Here is a 16,302-nt window from a genome sequence, read left to right as displayed (position 1 = left end):
ATTATTCACACACTGTCCCTTTATGTCCGAGGCAAGCAGGGGCATTTCTGAGGCACTGCGACCTGAAATTTGAAAAAGGCTTCGAGCTAAAGTCAGTCAATGGGTTTCACGGTTTTTTCACTCACTTTTCCTTTAAGTCTGGACAAATTTGGCTCTTTCAACGTTTCTTTGGGCGGAAATTAAAAACGCTCTGGGTCAATGGACCTAAAATGACTTATTATTAATTACACACTGTCCTTTTATGTCCGAGGCAAGCAGGGGCATTTCTGACGCACTGCAACCTCAAATTTGAAAAACGCTTCGAGCCAAAGTCATTAAATGGGTTTCACGTTTTTTTCACTTACTGTTCCTTTAAGTTTGGACAAATTTTGCTCTTTCAACGTTTCTTTGGGCGGAAATTAAATAAGCCCTAACTCAATGGACATAAAATGACTTATTATTATTCACACACTGTCCCTTTATGTCCGAGGCAAAAAGGGGCATTTCTGAGGCACTGCTACCTCAAATTCGGAAAAAACGCTTCCACCCAAAGTCATTCAATGGGTTTCACGTTTTTTTCACTTACTGTTCCTTTAAGTTTGGACAAATTTGTCTCTTTCAACGTTTCTTTGGGCGGAAATTAACAACGCCCTAAGTCAATGGACATAAAATGACTTATTATTATTCACACATTGTCCCTTTATGTCCGAGGCAAGCAGGGGCATTTCTGAGGGACTGCAACCTCAAATTTGAAAAAGGCTTTGAGCTAAAGTCATTCAATGGGTTTCACGTTTTTTTCACGCACTGTTCCTTTAAGTTTGGACAAATTTGGCTCTTTCAACGTTTCTGTGGGCAGAGATTAAAAATGCTCTCTGTCAACGGAACTAAAATGACTTATTATTATTTACACACTGTTGCTTTATGTCCGAGGCAAGCAGGGGCATTTCTGAGGCACTGCACCCTCAAATTTGAAAAAGTCTTTGAGCCAAAGTCATTCAACGGCTTTCAAGTTTTTTTTTTACTCACTGTTCCTTTAAGTTTGGACAAATTTGGCTCATTCAAACGTTTCTGTGGGAGGAAATTAAAAACGCCCTAACTCAATGGACGTAAAGAGACTTATTATTATTCACACACTGTCTTTTCATGTCAGAGGAAAGCAGGGGCATTTCTGAGGCACTGCAACCTAAAATTCTGAAAAACGCTTCGAGCCAAAGTCATTAAATCGGTTTGACGTTTTTTTCACTCACTGTTCCTTTAAGTTGTGTCAAAACGTGGCTGTTTCAACGGTTCTGCGGGCAGAAAATAAAAAAGAAAACCAACCTTCAGTCATTGTAAATAAAAAAGACTTTTATTTTTTTTTTCAATTTAAATATTGTCTTTTTATGGCTGACAAAGCATTGACTTTTTTAATACAAATCCTCCCATACAAATGAATTGGCGATTATTTAATGGTGTTGTACTTTTGGGTCAAGTTCCATCTTGTGGGGTTTTTTCTGTACTGCACTCCCGTTGGAAACACATTCTGGCTGTCCCTTTAAGTTCTCGCAAAACGTGGCTGTTTTAGGGGTTCCGAGGGAGGAAATTTAAAACCCTCTGAGGGGAATGGATGTAAATTGACTTCCTTTTTTAACACACTGTCCCTCTACGTTCTGGCACAATTTGGCTGTTTTAGGGGTTCTGAGGGATGAAATTCAAAACGCTCTGAGGAGAATGGATGTAAAATGACAATTTTTTTTTACACACTGTCCCTTTACGTTCTGACACAATTTGGCTGTTTTAGGGGTTCTGAGGGATGAAATTCAAAATGCTTCGAGCCAAAGTCATTAAATGGTTTTCACGTTTTTTTCACTTGCTGTTCCTTTAAGTTTGGACAAATTTGGCTCTTTCAACGTTTCTTTGGGCGGAAATTAAATACGCCCTAAGTCAATGGACATAAAATGACTTATCATTATTCACACACTGTCCCTTTATGTCCGAGGCAAAAAGGGGCATTTCTGAGGCACTGCTACCTCAAATTCGGAAAAAACGCTTCCACCCAAAGTCATTCAATGGGTTTCCCGTTTTTTTTTCACTTACTGTTCCTTTAAGTTTGGACAAATTTGGCTCTTTCAACGTTTCTTTGGGCAGAAATTAAAAACGCCCTAAGTCAATGGACATAAAATGACTTATTATTATTCACACATTGTCCCTTTATGTCCGAGGCAAGCAGGGGCATTTCTGAGGGACTGCAACCTCAATTTTGAAAAAGGCTTTGAGCTAAAGTCATTCAATGGGTTTCACGGTTTTATCACTCACTTTTCCTTTAAGTCTGGACAAATTTAGCTGTTTCAGTGTTCCTGTGGGCAGAAATTAAAAACGCCCTAAGTCAACAGACCTAAAATGACTAATTATTATTTACACACTGTCCTTTTATGTCCGAGGCAAGCAGGGGCATTTCTGACGCACTGCAACCTCAAATTTGAAAAACGCTTCGAGCCAAGGTTATTCAAGGGGATTCACGTTTTATCACTCACTGTTCTTTTACGTTCGTACAAATTCGACTCTTTCAACGTTTCTGTGGGCAGAAATTGAAAATGCTCTGTGTCAATGGACCTAAAATCACTTATTATTATTTACACACCGTCCCTTTATGTCTGAGGCAAGCAGGGGCATTTCTGAGGCACTGCAACTTCAAGTTTAAAAAAGGCTTTGAGCCAAAGTGATTCAGTGGTTTTCACGTTTTTTTCACTCACTGTTCCTTTAAGTTCAGACAAATTTGGCTCTTTCAAGGTTTCTGTTGGCAGAAAATAAAAACGCTTTGTATCGATGGACCTAAAATGACTTATTACTAATTACACTCTGTCCCTTTATGTCCGAGGCAAGCAGGGGCATTTCTGAGGCACTGCAACCTCAAATTTGAAAAACGCTTCAAACCAAAGTTATTCAATGGGTTTCACGTTTTTTCACCCACTGTTCCTTTAAGTTCAGTCAAAATTGGCTCCTTCAACATTTCTGTGGGAGGATATTAAAAACGCTCTGGGTCAATGGACCTAAAATAAGTTGTTATTAATTACACACTGTCCCTTAATGTCCGAGGCAAGCAGGGGCATTTCTGATGCACTGCAACATGAAATTTGAAAAACGCTTCGAGCCAAAGATATTAGAATAGAATAGAATAGAATATACCTTTATTGTCATTGTTACAAAATGGGTTAACATATTGTGACAACGAAATTGGGCATGACACTCCAGTTTTACACATTCACAATGAGGTATGAGCCAAGAAGATAAAGGAACAGAGAAGATAAGGTTATAAAACAAGGGGGATAAGGCTATAGTTATAATTTACATGGTATTTACACAAGAAATGTCGGCATGTGGGATGTTACATACAGTGTTGTCGTGATACCGTTGGTATCGTAAGGGTTGTGCAATATTGCATTTGGTGCAAAGTCATCATAGTGCAACAAATAGTCCATCCATCCATCCATCCATTGTCTTCCGCTTATCCGAGGTCGGGTCGCGGGGGCAGCAGCGTTAAAAGGGAAGCCCAGACGTCCCTATCCCCAGCCACTTCCTCCAGCTCATCCGACGGGACCCCGAGGCGTTCCCAAGCCAGCCGAGAGACATAGTCTCTCCAACGTGTCCTGGGCCGCCCCCGGGGCCTCCTGCCGGTGGGACATGCCCGGAACACCTCCCGAGGGAGGCGTCCAGGAGGCATCCTTATTAGATGCCCGAGCCACCTCAACTGGCTCCTCTCAACGCGGAGGAGCAGTGGCTCTACTCCGAGTCCCTCCCGGATGACTGAGCTTCTCACCCTATCTCTAAGGGAGAACCCAGCCACCCTGCGGAGGAAACTCATTTCGGCCGCTTGTATCCGGGATCGAGTTCTTTCGGTCATGACCCAAAGTTCATGACCATAGGTGAGGGTAGGAACGTAGATGGACTGGTAGATCGAGAGCTTTGCCTTTCGGCTCAGCTCCCTCTTCACCACGACAGACCGGTACAGGGTCCGAATGACGGCAGACGCTGCACCGACCCGTCTGTCGATCTCCCGTTCCATCCTACCCTCACTCGTGAACAAGACCCCAAGATACTTGAACTCCTCCACTTGGGGCAAGACCTCCTCCCCGACACGGAGGGAGCATACCACCCTTTTCCGGCTGAGAACCATGGCCTCGGACTTGGAGGTGCTGATCCCCATCCCGGCCGCTTCACACTCGGTTGCGAATCGCTCCAGCGAGAGCTGAAGATCACGGGCTGAGGAAGCCAACAGCACCACGTCATCTGCAAAAAGCAGTGACGCAATGCTGAGGCCCCCAAACCGGACTCCATCCCCGCCAAGGCTGCGCCTAGAAATTCTGTCCATAAAAGTTATGAACAGAATCGGTGACAAAGGGCAGCCCTGGCGGAGCCCAACCCTCACCGGGAACGAATCCGACTTATTGCCGGCAATGCGGACCAGACTCTGGCACCGGGCATACAGGGACCGCACAGCCCGGATAAGACTGTGCGGTACCCCATACTCCCGAAGCACCCCCCACAGGGCCTCCCGAGGAACACGGTCGAATGCCTTCTCCAAGTCCACAAAACACATGTAGACCGGACAGGCAAATTCCCATGCACCCTCAAAGACCCTGAAGAGTGTATAGAGCTGGTCCAGTGTTCCACGGCCAGGACGAAAACCACACTGTTCCTCCTGAATCCGAGATTCGACTTCCTGGCGGACCCTCCTCTCCAGTACCCCTGAATAGACCTTACCAGGGAGGCTGAGAAGTGTGATTCCCCTGTAGTTGGAACACACTCTCCGGTCCCCCTTCTTAAAGACGGGAACCACCACCCCAGTCTGCCAGTCCAGAGGCACTGTCCCCGATGTCCACGCGATGTTGCAGAGGCGCGTCAACCATGACACGCCCACAACATCCAGAGCCTTAATGAAGTCTGGGCGGATCTCATCGACCCCCGGGGCCCTGCCACCGAGGAGTTTTTTGACAACCTCGGTGACTTCAACCCCAGTGATACGAGAGCCCAACCCAGAGTCCTCAGGCTCTGCTTCCCCAGAGGAAGACGTGCCGGTGGAATTGAGGAGGTCTTCGAAGTACTCCGCCCACCGATTCACAACGTCCCGGGTCGAGGTCAGCAGCGCCCCATCGGCACTATACACAGTGTCGATGGCACACCGCTTCCTCCCCCTAAGACGTCGGATGGTGGACCAGAATTTCCTCGAAGCCGTTCGGAAGTCGGCTTCCATGGCCTCGCCAAACTCCTCCCATGCCCGAGTTTTTGCCTCGGCAACCGCCAAAGCCGCATTCCGCTTGGCCAGCCGATACCTGCCAGCTGCTTCCAGAGTCCCACAGGCCAGGAAGGCCCGATAAGACTCCTTCTTCAGCTTGACGGCATCCCTCACCGCCGGTGACCACCAACGGGTCTGAGGGTTGCCACCGCGGCAGGCACCGACTACCTTGCGGCCACAGCTCCGATCAGCCGCCTCGACAATGGAGGCGCGGAACATGGTCCACTCGGACTCAATGTCCCCCGCCTCCCTCGGGACATGGGCGAAGTTCTGCCGGAGGTGTGAATTGAAACTTCTTCTGACAGGAGATTCTGCCAGCCGTTCCCAACAGACCCTCACAACACGCTTGGGTCTGCCGGGTCGGGCCGGCATCTTCCCCCACCATCGAAGCCAACTCACCACCAGGTGGTGATCAGTTGACAGCTCCGCCCCTCTCTTCACCCGAGTGTCCAGAACATGCGGCCGCAGGTCCGACGAAACGATGACAAAGTCGATCATCGAACTACGGCCTAGGGTGTCCTGGTGCCAAGTGCACATATGGACACCCTTATGTCTGAAAATGGTGTTCATTATGGACAGACCATGACGAGCACAGAAGTCCAATAACGAAACACCACTCGGGTTCAGGTCAGGGGGGCCGTTCTTCCCAATCACGCCCTTCCAGGTCTCACTGTCATTGCCCACGTGAGCGTTGAAGTCTCCCAGCAGTACGAGGGAGTCCCCAGGGGGCGCGCTCTCAAGCACACCCTCTAAGGACCCCAAGAAGGTTGGGTACTCCGAACTGCTATTTGGTGCATAAGCACAAACAACAGTCAGGACCCGTCCCCCCACCCGAAGGCGGAGGGAGGCTACCCTCTCGTCTACCGGGGTGAACCCCAACGTACAGGCGCCGAGCCGTGGAGCAATTAATATGCCCACACCGGCTCTGCGCCTCTCACCACGGGCAACTCCAGAGTGGAAGAGAGTCCAACCCCTCTCGAGAGGACTGGTACCAGAGCCCAAGCCGTGCGTAGAGGTGAGTCCGACTATATCTAGTCGGAATTTCTCAACCTCACGCACCAACTCGGGCTCCTTCCCTGCCAGAGAGGTAACGTTCCATGTCCCAAAAGCCAGTTTCTGTAGCCGGGGATCGTCGCGCCAAGGACCCCTCCCTTGGCTGCTACCCAGCTCTCTGCGCACCCGACCCCTTTGGCCCCTCCTACAGGTGGTGAGCCCATGGGAAGAGGGTCCCACGTCGTCCCTTCGGGCTGTGCCCGGCCGGCCCCCGTGGGTAAGGGTCCGGCCACCAGGCGCTCGCCAGCGGACCCCACCTCCAGGCCTGGCTCCAGAAGGGGGCCCCGGTAACCCGCGTCCGGGCGAGGGAAATCGAGGACCAAAGTTTTCTCTCATCATTAGGGGTCTTCTGATCTGCGTTTTGTCTGGCCACTCACCTAGGACCTGTTTGCCATGGGTGACCCTACCAGGGGCTTAAAGCCCCCGACAACATAGCTCCTAGGATCATTGGGACACACAAACTCCTCCACCACGATAAGGTAGCAGATCAAGGAGGAGCAACAAATAGTCAGCATATGCATTGGTGCAAACATAGACAACATAGTGCAGAAAAAAGGAAATGGTCAGACATTGTGCAAGGTGAGCAGTAAACGTAGTGCAGTCGACATGTGCAAGAACATAGACATTAGTACCATTATATACGTATGAGGTAGTGTTGGCACAAGTTTTCAGGTTTTTTGTGCTGTGTCTGTTTTGAGCAGTGAACAAACATAGTGCAGACAGCATGTACGTGAGTACCATTTTACATTCATGTGAGGTAGTTTTTTGCAACAGTTTTCAGTTTTTTTGTGCGGTGTCTGTTTAGGGTGGTAATGGCTGTGGGGAAGAAGCTGTCTCTGAGTCTGTTTGTTTTTGCTTTGTGTGACCTGTAGCGCTTGCCGGAAGGCAGCAGGTCGAAGAGGTGGTGGCCGGGGTGAGAAAAGTCCATGATGATGTTTTCTGCTCTGCTGAGGTAGCGAGAGCAGGCAATGTCCTCCAGACTGGGCAGAGAGCAGCCGACGATTCTCTGGGCTGTTTTGATGATCCTCTGGAGCTTTTTCCTGTCTGCTGCTGTGCACCCAGCATACCACACCGTGATGCAGTATGTTAGGATGCTCTCCACTGTGGCTTTGTAGAAGGACACCTGCAGCTGCTGTTTTAGGTTATTTTTCCTGAGCAATCTCAGGAAGTGCAGTCGCTGCTGGGCCTTCCCTACCACCGCTCTGGTGTTTGCAGACCAGGAGAGGTCGTCGGATATGTGCACACCCAGAAATTTGAAAGAGTGGACTCTCTCTACACAGTCTCCTTTTATGGTGAGTGGTGCTGGATTCCTGCCATTCCTTCTGAAATCCAGAATCAGTTCTTTTGTTTTTGTGGTGTTCAATATGAGGTGGTTTTCCGAACACCACGTTGAAAGTGACTCCACCTCATCCCTGTATGCCGCCTCGTCCCCTTCAGAGATGAGGCCGATCAAGGTGGTATCGTCAGCGAACTTAATTATAGTGTTTGTGGGGTGGGTCGGTGAGCAGTCGGAGCTGTAGAGGGTGAAAAGCAGGGGGCTCAGTGCACAACCTTGGGGGGAGCCAGTGTTCAGTGTTAGGGTGGGAGAGACGTGGGTACCGAGTTTCACCGACTGTGGGCGGTTGGAGAGGAAGTCCATTATCCAGTGGCAGATGGAGGGAGAGAGTCCTAGGTGTGCAAGTTTCTCCACCAGGATCTCCGGGATAATGGTGTTGAAGGCTGAGCTGAAGTCCAGAAAGAGCATTCTGACGTAGCTCCCCCGGTGGTCCAGGTGTTTCAGCACGGTGTGAAGTGCTGTGTTTATGGCGTCGTCAGTGGAGCGGTTTGCCCTGTAGGCAAACTGGTGGGGGTCCAGTGTGAGTGGCAGGGAGTTTTTGATGTGCCGGGACACTAACCTCTCGAAGCACTTCATGACCACAGGCGTAAGAGCTACAGGCCTGTAGTCGTTGAGGCTTTCCACTGCTGACTTTTTGGGGATGGGAATGATGGTGGAGGTTTTGAGGCAAGGTGGGACGGTCGCCTGTGACAGGGACCGGTTGAAGATGGTGGTGAAGACCCCAGCCAGCGGATTGGAACAGTCCCTGAGTACCCTCCCTGGTACTCCATCCGGGCCAGTTGCCTTCCTGGGGTTTATGGTATTCAGCGCACGCCTAACTTCGTGCTCCTGAAATGTGAGAGAGTTGCTGCTGGTTGTTGGTAGGTGTGATGTGGCTGTTTGTGGCCTACCAGCTTCAAAGCGAGCGAAGAACTGATTAAGGTCCTCAGCTAGTGAAGCCTCAGCCTCAACAGCTGCCAGGTTGTGGCCTCTGAAGTTGGTGATGTGTTGGAGGCCCTGCCACATCCTCCTCGGGTCATTTCCAGCGAAGAGGTGCTCGATCCTCCTTGTGTAGGCTGCTTTTGCTTCCTTGATGCCTCTCTTCAGGTCAGCCCTGGCCACCCCGTAAAGAGCCTTGTCTCCAGACCTGAAGGCGGTGTTGCGGTGTTTGAGGAGGGTGCGCACCTCGCTGGACATCCAGGGTTTTTGATTTGGGTAGTTTTTGATTTTTTTATATACTGTGACTTCATCCGTGCAGTAACGGATGTAGGATAAAACCGTGTCAGTGAATTTCTGGAGGTCATGGTGTTCAAATACCTCCCAGCAAGTTTGATCAAAACAGTCCTGCAGCTTGGAGAGGGCTCCCTCAGGCCACGTTTGTATTGTCCTCGTTACAGGTTTTGTTTTCCTTCGGATGGGGGTGTATGAGGGGGTAAGGGATAGGCATAGGTGATCCGAATTTACTAGGTGGGGGAGGGGGGAAGCTTTGTATGCGTTTCTGAGGTTGCTGTAAACGCGGTCCAAAGTTTTTTCACCCCTTGTTGCACAGTTCACATATTGATAGAATTTTGGAAGAACAGTCCTTAAACATGCCTTATTAAAGTCGCCAGCGATAATGAAAGCTCCGTCGGGGTGTGCAAGCTGTTGGATGTTTATAGCGGCGAGTAGAAGGTTTAGCGCTGTGCTAGCGTTAGCATCCGGAGGAATGTAAACAGCTATCACAATGAGCACAGTTAGCTCTCGCGGTATATAGAATGGTCTACACGATACCGCCAGAAACTCTAGATCGGGCGAGCAGTGTGCATCAATAATTCTGCTGTTATTGCACCACGCATTATGTACGTAAATGCATAGTCCCCCACCTCTTTTTTTGCCGGAGTCTTCGTTGCGGTCGTATCGGTGTAGCGTGCGTCCTGCTAGCTGAACTGCAGCGTCGGGGATCCGCGGGTCAAGCCATGACTCCGTAATCACAAAAATGTTGCTATTCCGTACGAAGTTGTTGGTAGCTATCCGCAGCTCAAGCTCACTGATTTTGTGTACGATGGATCTGGCGTTGGTCAGGAAGATACTCGGAAGCGCTTGTCGGTGTGGTCGTCTTTTTAGCTTCTTCGCTAGGCCTCCCCGAGAGCCTCGTTTTTGTTTACGTTCCCTCCGCCGTCTCCGTCGCTTGATGGGCGGGCAGGTAACCCAGGGAGATCCCGGTGGTCTTCGTATGTCCTTTGGGATGTTGTTGTTGGTGTTGTAATCGTGAAATGAGTCGAAATCTAATCTTTGACCCAGGTTAATAAGTTCCTAGCGACTTAAGGTGATAGTTGCCGAACAGGTATTTATAAAAGAAAAGATGAGAGAAAAAAGAACACTTAAAGTAAAAAGATTTACTGGAGGGACAAAAGCCGCTGCGTGTAGTCGCGCCGCCATGTTATTCAAAGGGTTTCACGTTTTTTCACTCACTGTTCCTTTAAGTTCAACCCAAAACTACCTCACACGATTGTAAAATGGTACTCACGTACATGCTGTCTGCACTATGTTTGTTCACTGCTCAAAACAGACAACGCACAAAAAAAACTGAAAACTTGTGCCAACACTACCTCATACGAATATAATGGTACTCATGTCTATGTTCTTGCACATGTCGACGGCACTACGTTTACTGCTCACCTTGCACAATGTCTGACCATTTCCTTTTTTCTGCACTATGTTGTCTATGTTTGCACCAATGCATAGGCTGACTATTTTTTGCACTATGATGACTTTGCACCAAATGCAATATTGCACAACCCTTACGATGCCAACGGTATCACGACAACACTGTATGTAACATCCCACATGCCGACATTTCTTGTGTAAATACCATGTAAATTATAACTATAGCCTTACCCCCCTTGTTTTATAACCTTATATTCTCTGTTCCTTTATCTTCTTGTCTCATACCTCACTGTGAATGTGTAAAACTGGAGTGTCATGCCCAATTTCTTTGTCACAATATGTAAGCCCATTTTGTAACAATGACAATAAAGGTATATTCTATTCTATTCTATATCCGAGGCAAGTACGGGCATTTCTGATGCACTGCAACCTCAAATTTAAAAAACGCTTTGAGCCAAAGATATTCAAAGGGTTTCACGTTTTTTCACTCACCTTTGAGTTCAGACAAATTTGGCTCTTTCAACGTTTCTGTGGGCAGATATTAAAAACGCTCTGGGTCAATGGACCTAAAATGACTTATTATTATTTACACACAGTCCCTTTAAGTCCGAGGCAAGCAGGGGCATTTCTGAGGCACTGCAACCTCAAATTTGAAAAAGGTTTCGAGCCAAAGTTTAGGGAGTGCGCCGATCAGCTGGCTTCTGTACTAGCAGACATTTTCAACACCTCGCTAGACCAAGCCATGGTACCATCATGCTTCAAGATTGCCACCATCATCCCAGTGTCAAAGAACCGGCCCATTGCACTGACTCCCATCATAATGAAGTGCTTTGAGAGACTGGTTAAAGAGCACATCACCTCCAGTCTCCCCTCCTCACTCGACCCCTTTCAGTTTGCCTACAGGACAAATCGCTCCACCGGGGATGCCATCTCCTCTGCTTTTCACCTGAGCCTGACACACCTAGAGGAGAAGAACACCCATGTGCGGACGCTGTTCCTGGACTTCAGATCAGCATTCAACACCATCATCCCACAACACCTGGTAGACAAAATGAGACTCCTGGGTTTCAACACCCCCCTGCGGAACTGGCTGCTGGACTTCCTCACTGACAGACCCCAGTCAGTGCAGATTGGTCAGAACATCTCCGATGTCATCACCCTCAGCACGGGCTCCCCCCAAGGCTGTGTCCTGAGCCCCTTGCTGTTCACCCTGATGACACACGACTGCGTCCTTAGGTCAGCCACAAACCACATCGTGAACTTTGCGGACAACACAACAGTGGTGGGCCTCATCAGGGACGACAACGACTTGGCCTACAGAGAGGAGGTGGAGCAGTTGGTGGGCTGGTGTAGGGACAACAGCCTGGTCCTGAATGTTGACAAAACTAAAGAGATCATTATCGACTTCAGGAAAAACCAGCCCAACCATGCCCCACTTCTCATAAACAACAAGGCTGTCAGTAGCATCAAGTTCCTAGGGGTACAAATCACAAACAAACTCACCTGGTCCGTGAACACTGCATCACTGGTGAAGAGGGCACAGCAGCGCCTGTACCTCCTGCGGAGGATGAAGAGAGCCCACCTGCCCCCACCCTCCCTCATCACATTCTACAGGGGCACCATAGAGCGTATCCTGACCAGCTGTATCTCTGTGTGGTGTGGAAGCTGCAGCGCTTCCGACTGGGGTAGTGTGAGGAGGGTGACAAGGACAGCAGAGAAAATCATCGGACTTCTCTCCCCTCCACTCAGGACATTGGCCAGAAGTGCTGCCTATCCCAAGCCAAGAACATTAGCAGGGGACCCCTCTCACCCCCATCATGGACTGTTCACTCTGCTAGCCTCTGGGAAGAGGTACTGCAGTGTGTGGTGCAGGACCACCAGGTTCCACAATAGTCTTGTCCCCCTGGCCATTAGACTGTTAAATGGTCAATCAAACACATAGTAAATCTAAACTGCAGCTAATCCGTACATCTGTTAGTTTTGTTTGACTTTATTGCACTACTGGCAGTTCTTTATAGCTAGCCACTCCTTGCACAGTGTTCTCCTCTGCACTATTCGTACTACAGTGTTATTGTTACTGTTTACCTGATTGCCCATTTTGCACATCTGGTTAGCTGCTCCTCTTGCACTGTTTGCACTACGATAAAATACTATACAGTATATAGCCAAAATTATTTAGTATATTATTAGTACTCAATACAACATTTTATTTATATCTGTACATTCAAGGAAACTGTGCCGGTCAGATATCGACATTTCGTTCTGTATACACGTGTACTAGAATGATAAATAAAGTAGATCTGAATCTGAATCTTTAAGTTCAGACAAATTTGGCTCTTTCAACGTTTCCGTGGGCGGACATTAAAAACGCTCTGGGTCAATGGACCTAAAATGACTTATTATTATTTACACACTGTCCCTTTATGTCCGAGGCAAGCAGGGGCATTTCTGAGGCACTGCAACCTCAAATTCGGAAAAACGTTTCGAGCCAAAGTTATTCAATGGATTTTACGTTTTTTCACTCACTGTTCCTTTAAGTTCAGACAAATTTGGCTCCTTCAACGTTTCTGTGGGCGGAAATTAAAACTGCCCTAAGACAACGGACCTAAAATGACTTATTATTAATTACACAATGTCCCTTAATGTCCGAGGCAAGCAGGTGCATTTCTAAGGCACTGCAACCTCAAATTTTAAAAACGCTTCAAGCCAAAGTTATTCAATGGGTTTCACGTTTTTTAACTCACCGTTCCTTTAAGTTCAGACAAATTTGGCTCTTTCAAAATTTCTGTGGGCGGATATTAAAAACGCTCTGGGTCGGAGCATTTGACCAACTTTGAGCTCAGCAATGGCTGCGCTGGAGGTCGCTCTGTGTGTCCTTGTATGTTATCTTCTGGTTTATATCACAGAGGCTGCCTTTCCTTCTTTTTCATATGAAATGAGCTTCTCGAATCCCCGGAGATGGCAATTCCCTCAATTTGCCAAATCGAGCGAGTTGTCAGTATATATATATATTGGCATAGAGCTACGCTAAAATATTTAGTTAGTTATAACTATGGACGACGGTACAAAAGTTGAGTGCATATTTCCAGGAGGGTAGCCACAACTCTCCGATTGGACTCCTGGAAGACATGGGTTTTTGTTTTTTGGGTGTGTTTTTTTTCTTTTTGGTGGGGAATTATGTGTGCTTGTCAATATGTTTGTTAGTAATTTGGTTTGTTTTTTCAATGGAGGTGTTAGTAATTAATGTAGTGTTTTTGTATGCTTCAAAAATCAGTGAGACTCAATACAAATCATGAGCAATCTAAATATTGTTTCATATAATGTACATGGGCTAAACCACCCCATCAAGAGAAAGAAGATATTGAATCAACTCAAGACATTGCAGAGCTCAATAGCCTTATTACAAGAGACACATTTGACAGAGATTGAACATAAGAAGCTAAAAAGAGAATGGGTGAACCAGGTGTTCTACGCATCCTATGGTAAAAGGAGGGGAGTAGCAATTTTACTTGGAAAAGGGGTGGCGTTTAAAGTCGAAAAAGAAGTGAAGGACAATCTGGGGCGATATATAATGATTATAGGGTCAATGGCCGGTTGGGAAATATCAATAATGAATGTTTATGCACCAACTGAGGAAAAGGGGACATTTTTTCAAGTATTAGCTAAAGTAATAACCAACTGTGCGAAGGGAATGTTACTTATAGGAGGTGACTTTAACACTGTACAGAATTGCAAAGTGGACAAGTATCCTTCAGTACATGGAACAAATACAAAGAGGTCGAGGATGTTGAATAACATAACTAAAGAATTGGGATTGATAGATCCATGGAGAGAGAAGAATCCCCAAACTAAAGATTATACTTTCTATTCAAACCCGCATGGCAGCTATTCGAGAATTGATTACTTTTACATTTCAAGACAACATATGCATACAGTAGTAGAGTGTGGTATAGAGAATGTTACTATAAGTGACCATTCTCCAATTACTTTAAAACTAAATTTAGACAATGAACCCCATTTTAGGTATTGGAGGATGAATGTATCTCTCCTCTCAGATAAAAACGTAGTACAGGAAATAAAACGGTGTATAAAAGAATATTTCCAAATCAATGACAACAATGAGGTTTCTCCATCAATACTATGGGAAGGAGGGAAAGCTGTAATAAGGGGGAAATTAATTGAAATATCGTCCCGACTGAAACGAATACGCTTAAAGAATCAGAAGGAATTGGAGGATAAGATTAAGGAACTAGAAGAAGAACATAAAAAAACACCAAATGAATCCAGATTACAGGTATTAAAAACAACCAGAAGCAAATTAGATGAACTTTTGACAAATAAAGCAGAAGGGGCTCTGCGCTTTGTGAACCAGAGATACTATGAAATGGGCAATAGAGCCAGTCGACTGCTAGCCTTCCAACTTAAAAAGGCCCAAACAGATAGAATTATATCACAAATAAAACATCCTATCTCTAAACAATGTTTAGTAAAACCCAAAGGTATAGCAGAGGCATTTGCAGATTATTATAAAGAATTATACAAGGATTCAGAAAATGACTTAGATAACTACACGGCACAAAACTTTTTAGGAAAACTACATTTACCAACACTAACAGGGGGGGATACATTAGAAATAATTCGCCCCATTACAAAACAGGAAATACAAGATACAATAAATAACTTAAAAATAAATAAATCACCAGGAACGGATGGATTCCCGGGGGTGTTCTACAAAAGCTTTAAGGAAGAATTAACACCAGTACTGCATAAAGTATTTAACTATGCTCTAACAAAAGGAGATCCCCCCAAATCATGGTCGGAAGCCATCATAACAGTCTTGCACAAAGAAGGAAAAGACCCAATATTGTGTGAAAGCTATAGACCAGTTAGTTTACTTTGTAATGACCTAAAATTTCTTACAAGCATACTGGCAAAAAGAATGCAGAAATTTATTGCGAAATTAATTAGAAATGATCAAAGGGTTTATTCCGGGAAGGCAGGGTGCAAACAATATTAGGAGGATACTAAACATAATTACGAGCACAAAATCTAAGACCCAACCCTCGATGTTACTGAGCTTGGATGCACAAAAAGCTTTCGATGGGGTGAAATGGAGCTTCTTACATCAATCACTTATAGCTTTTGGCTTCCCTCAAATATTTGTTGAATGGGTGAAAATAATCTATAAAAACCCTAAATCTCGTCTTAGAGTAAATGGTCACTGTTCAGATTTCTTTGATATCAAAAGAGGAGTCCGGCAAGGGGATTGTTTAAGCCCACTCTTGTTTGCAATAAGCATAGAACCACTCGCAGAATCAATTAGACAAAATGAGCAAATAAGGGGGATATTTGATGAAGGAGGAACAGAACATAAAATATCATTGTTTGCAGACGACCTGTTGGTAATGCTGAAGGAACCTTCGTTATCAATACCACCACTGTTGGAGAGCCTTAAAATATATGGAGAAGTAGCTGGGTATTCAAATAATGAGAGCAAATCAATAGCAATGATGATATCAGGAAAATGTCCAACAGAGGTGATTGAAAGATTTGATTTTAAATGGACAAATAAAGGGTTTAAATATTTGGGGGTGACCATTACACCACATTCCACACAGCTGTTTGATGCAAATTATGGAATGTTGATAAAAGAAATAAGGAAAGATTTGGAAAAATGGGAAATTTTTTCCCTTAAGTCTTATCGGAAGGATAGAAACAATTAGAATGAACATATTACCAAGACTATTATTTCTGTTTCAATCCCTTCCAATTCTGATTCCGGCATCCACATTTAAAATGTTAAATAAATTGATAACAAAATTCCTTTGGCAAAACAAGAAACCTAGAATAAAATACCAAACCCTGTTAGCTCCTAAAGAAAAAGGGGGCCTAGACCTACCCAATATTAAATATTACTATTGGGCTGCTCAAATTAAAGCACTCATCTTGTGGATTACTACAGACAAAGATACGATATGGGTGGACATGGAGCAGCGATCTTGTCCAAATATGCCTGTGGAATCGTTACCATACATAT

This window comes from Urocampus carinirostris, chromosome 2 (genome assembly GCF_059441175.1).
Source record: "Urocampus carinirostris isolate Australia breed hairy pipefish chromosome 2, RoL_Ucar_1.0, whole genome shotgun sequence".
Classification (NCBI taxonomy): Eukaryota; Metazoa; Chordata; class Actinopteri; order Syngnathiformes; family Syngnathidae; genus Urocampus; species Urocampus carinirostris.
This window is presented reverse-complemented; position numbering follows the sequence as displayed.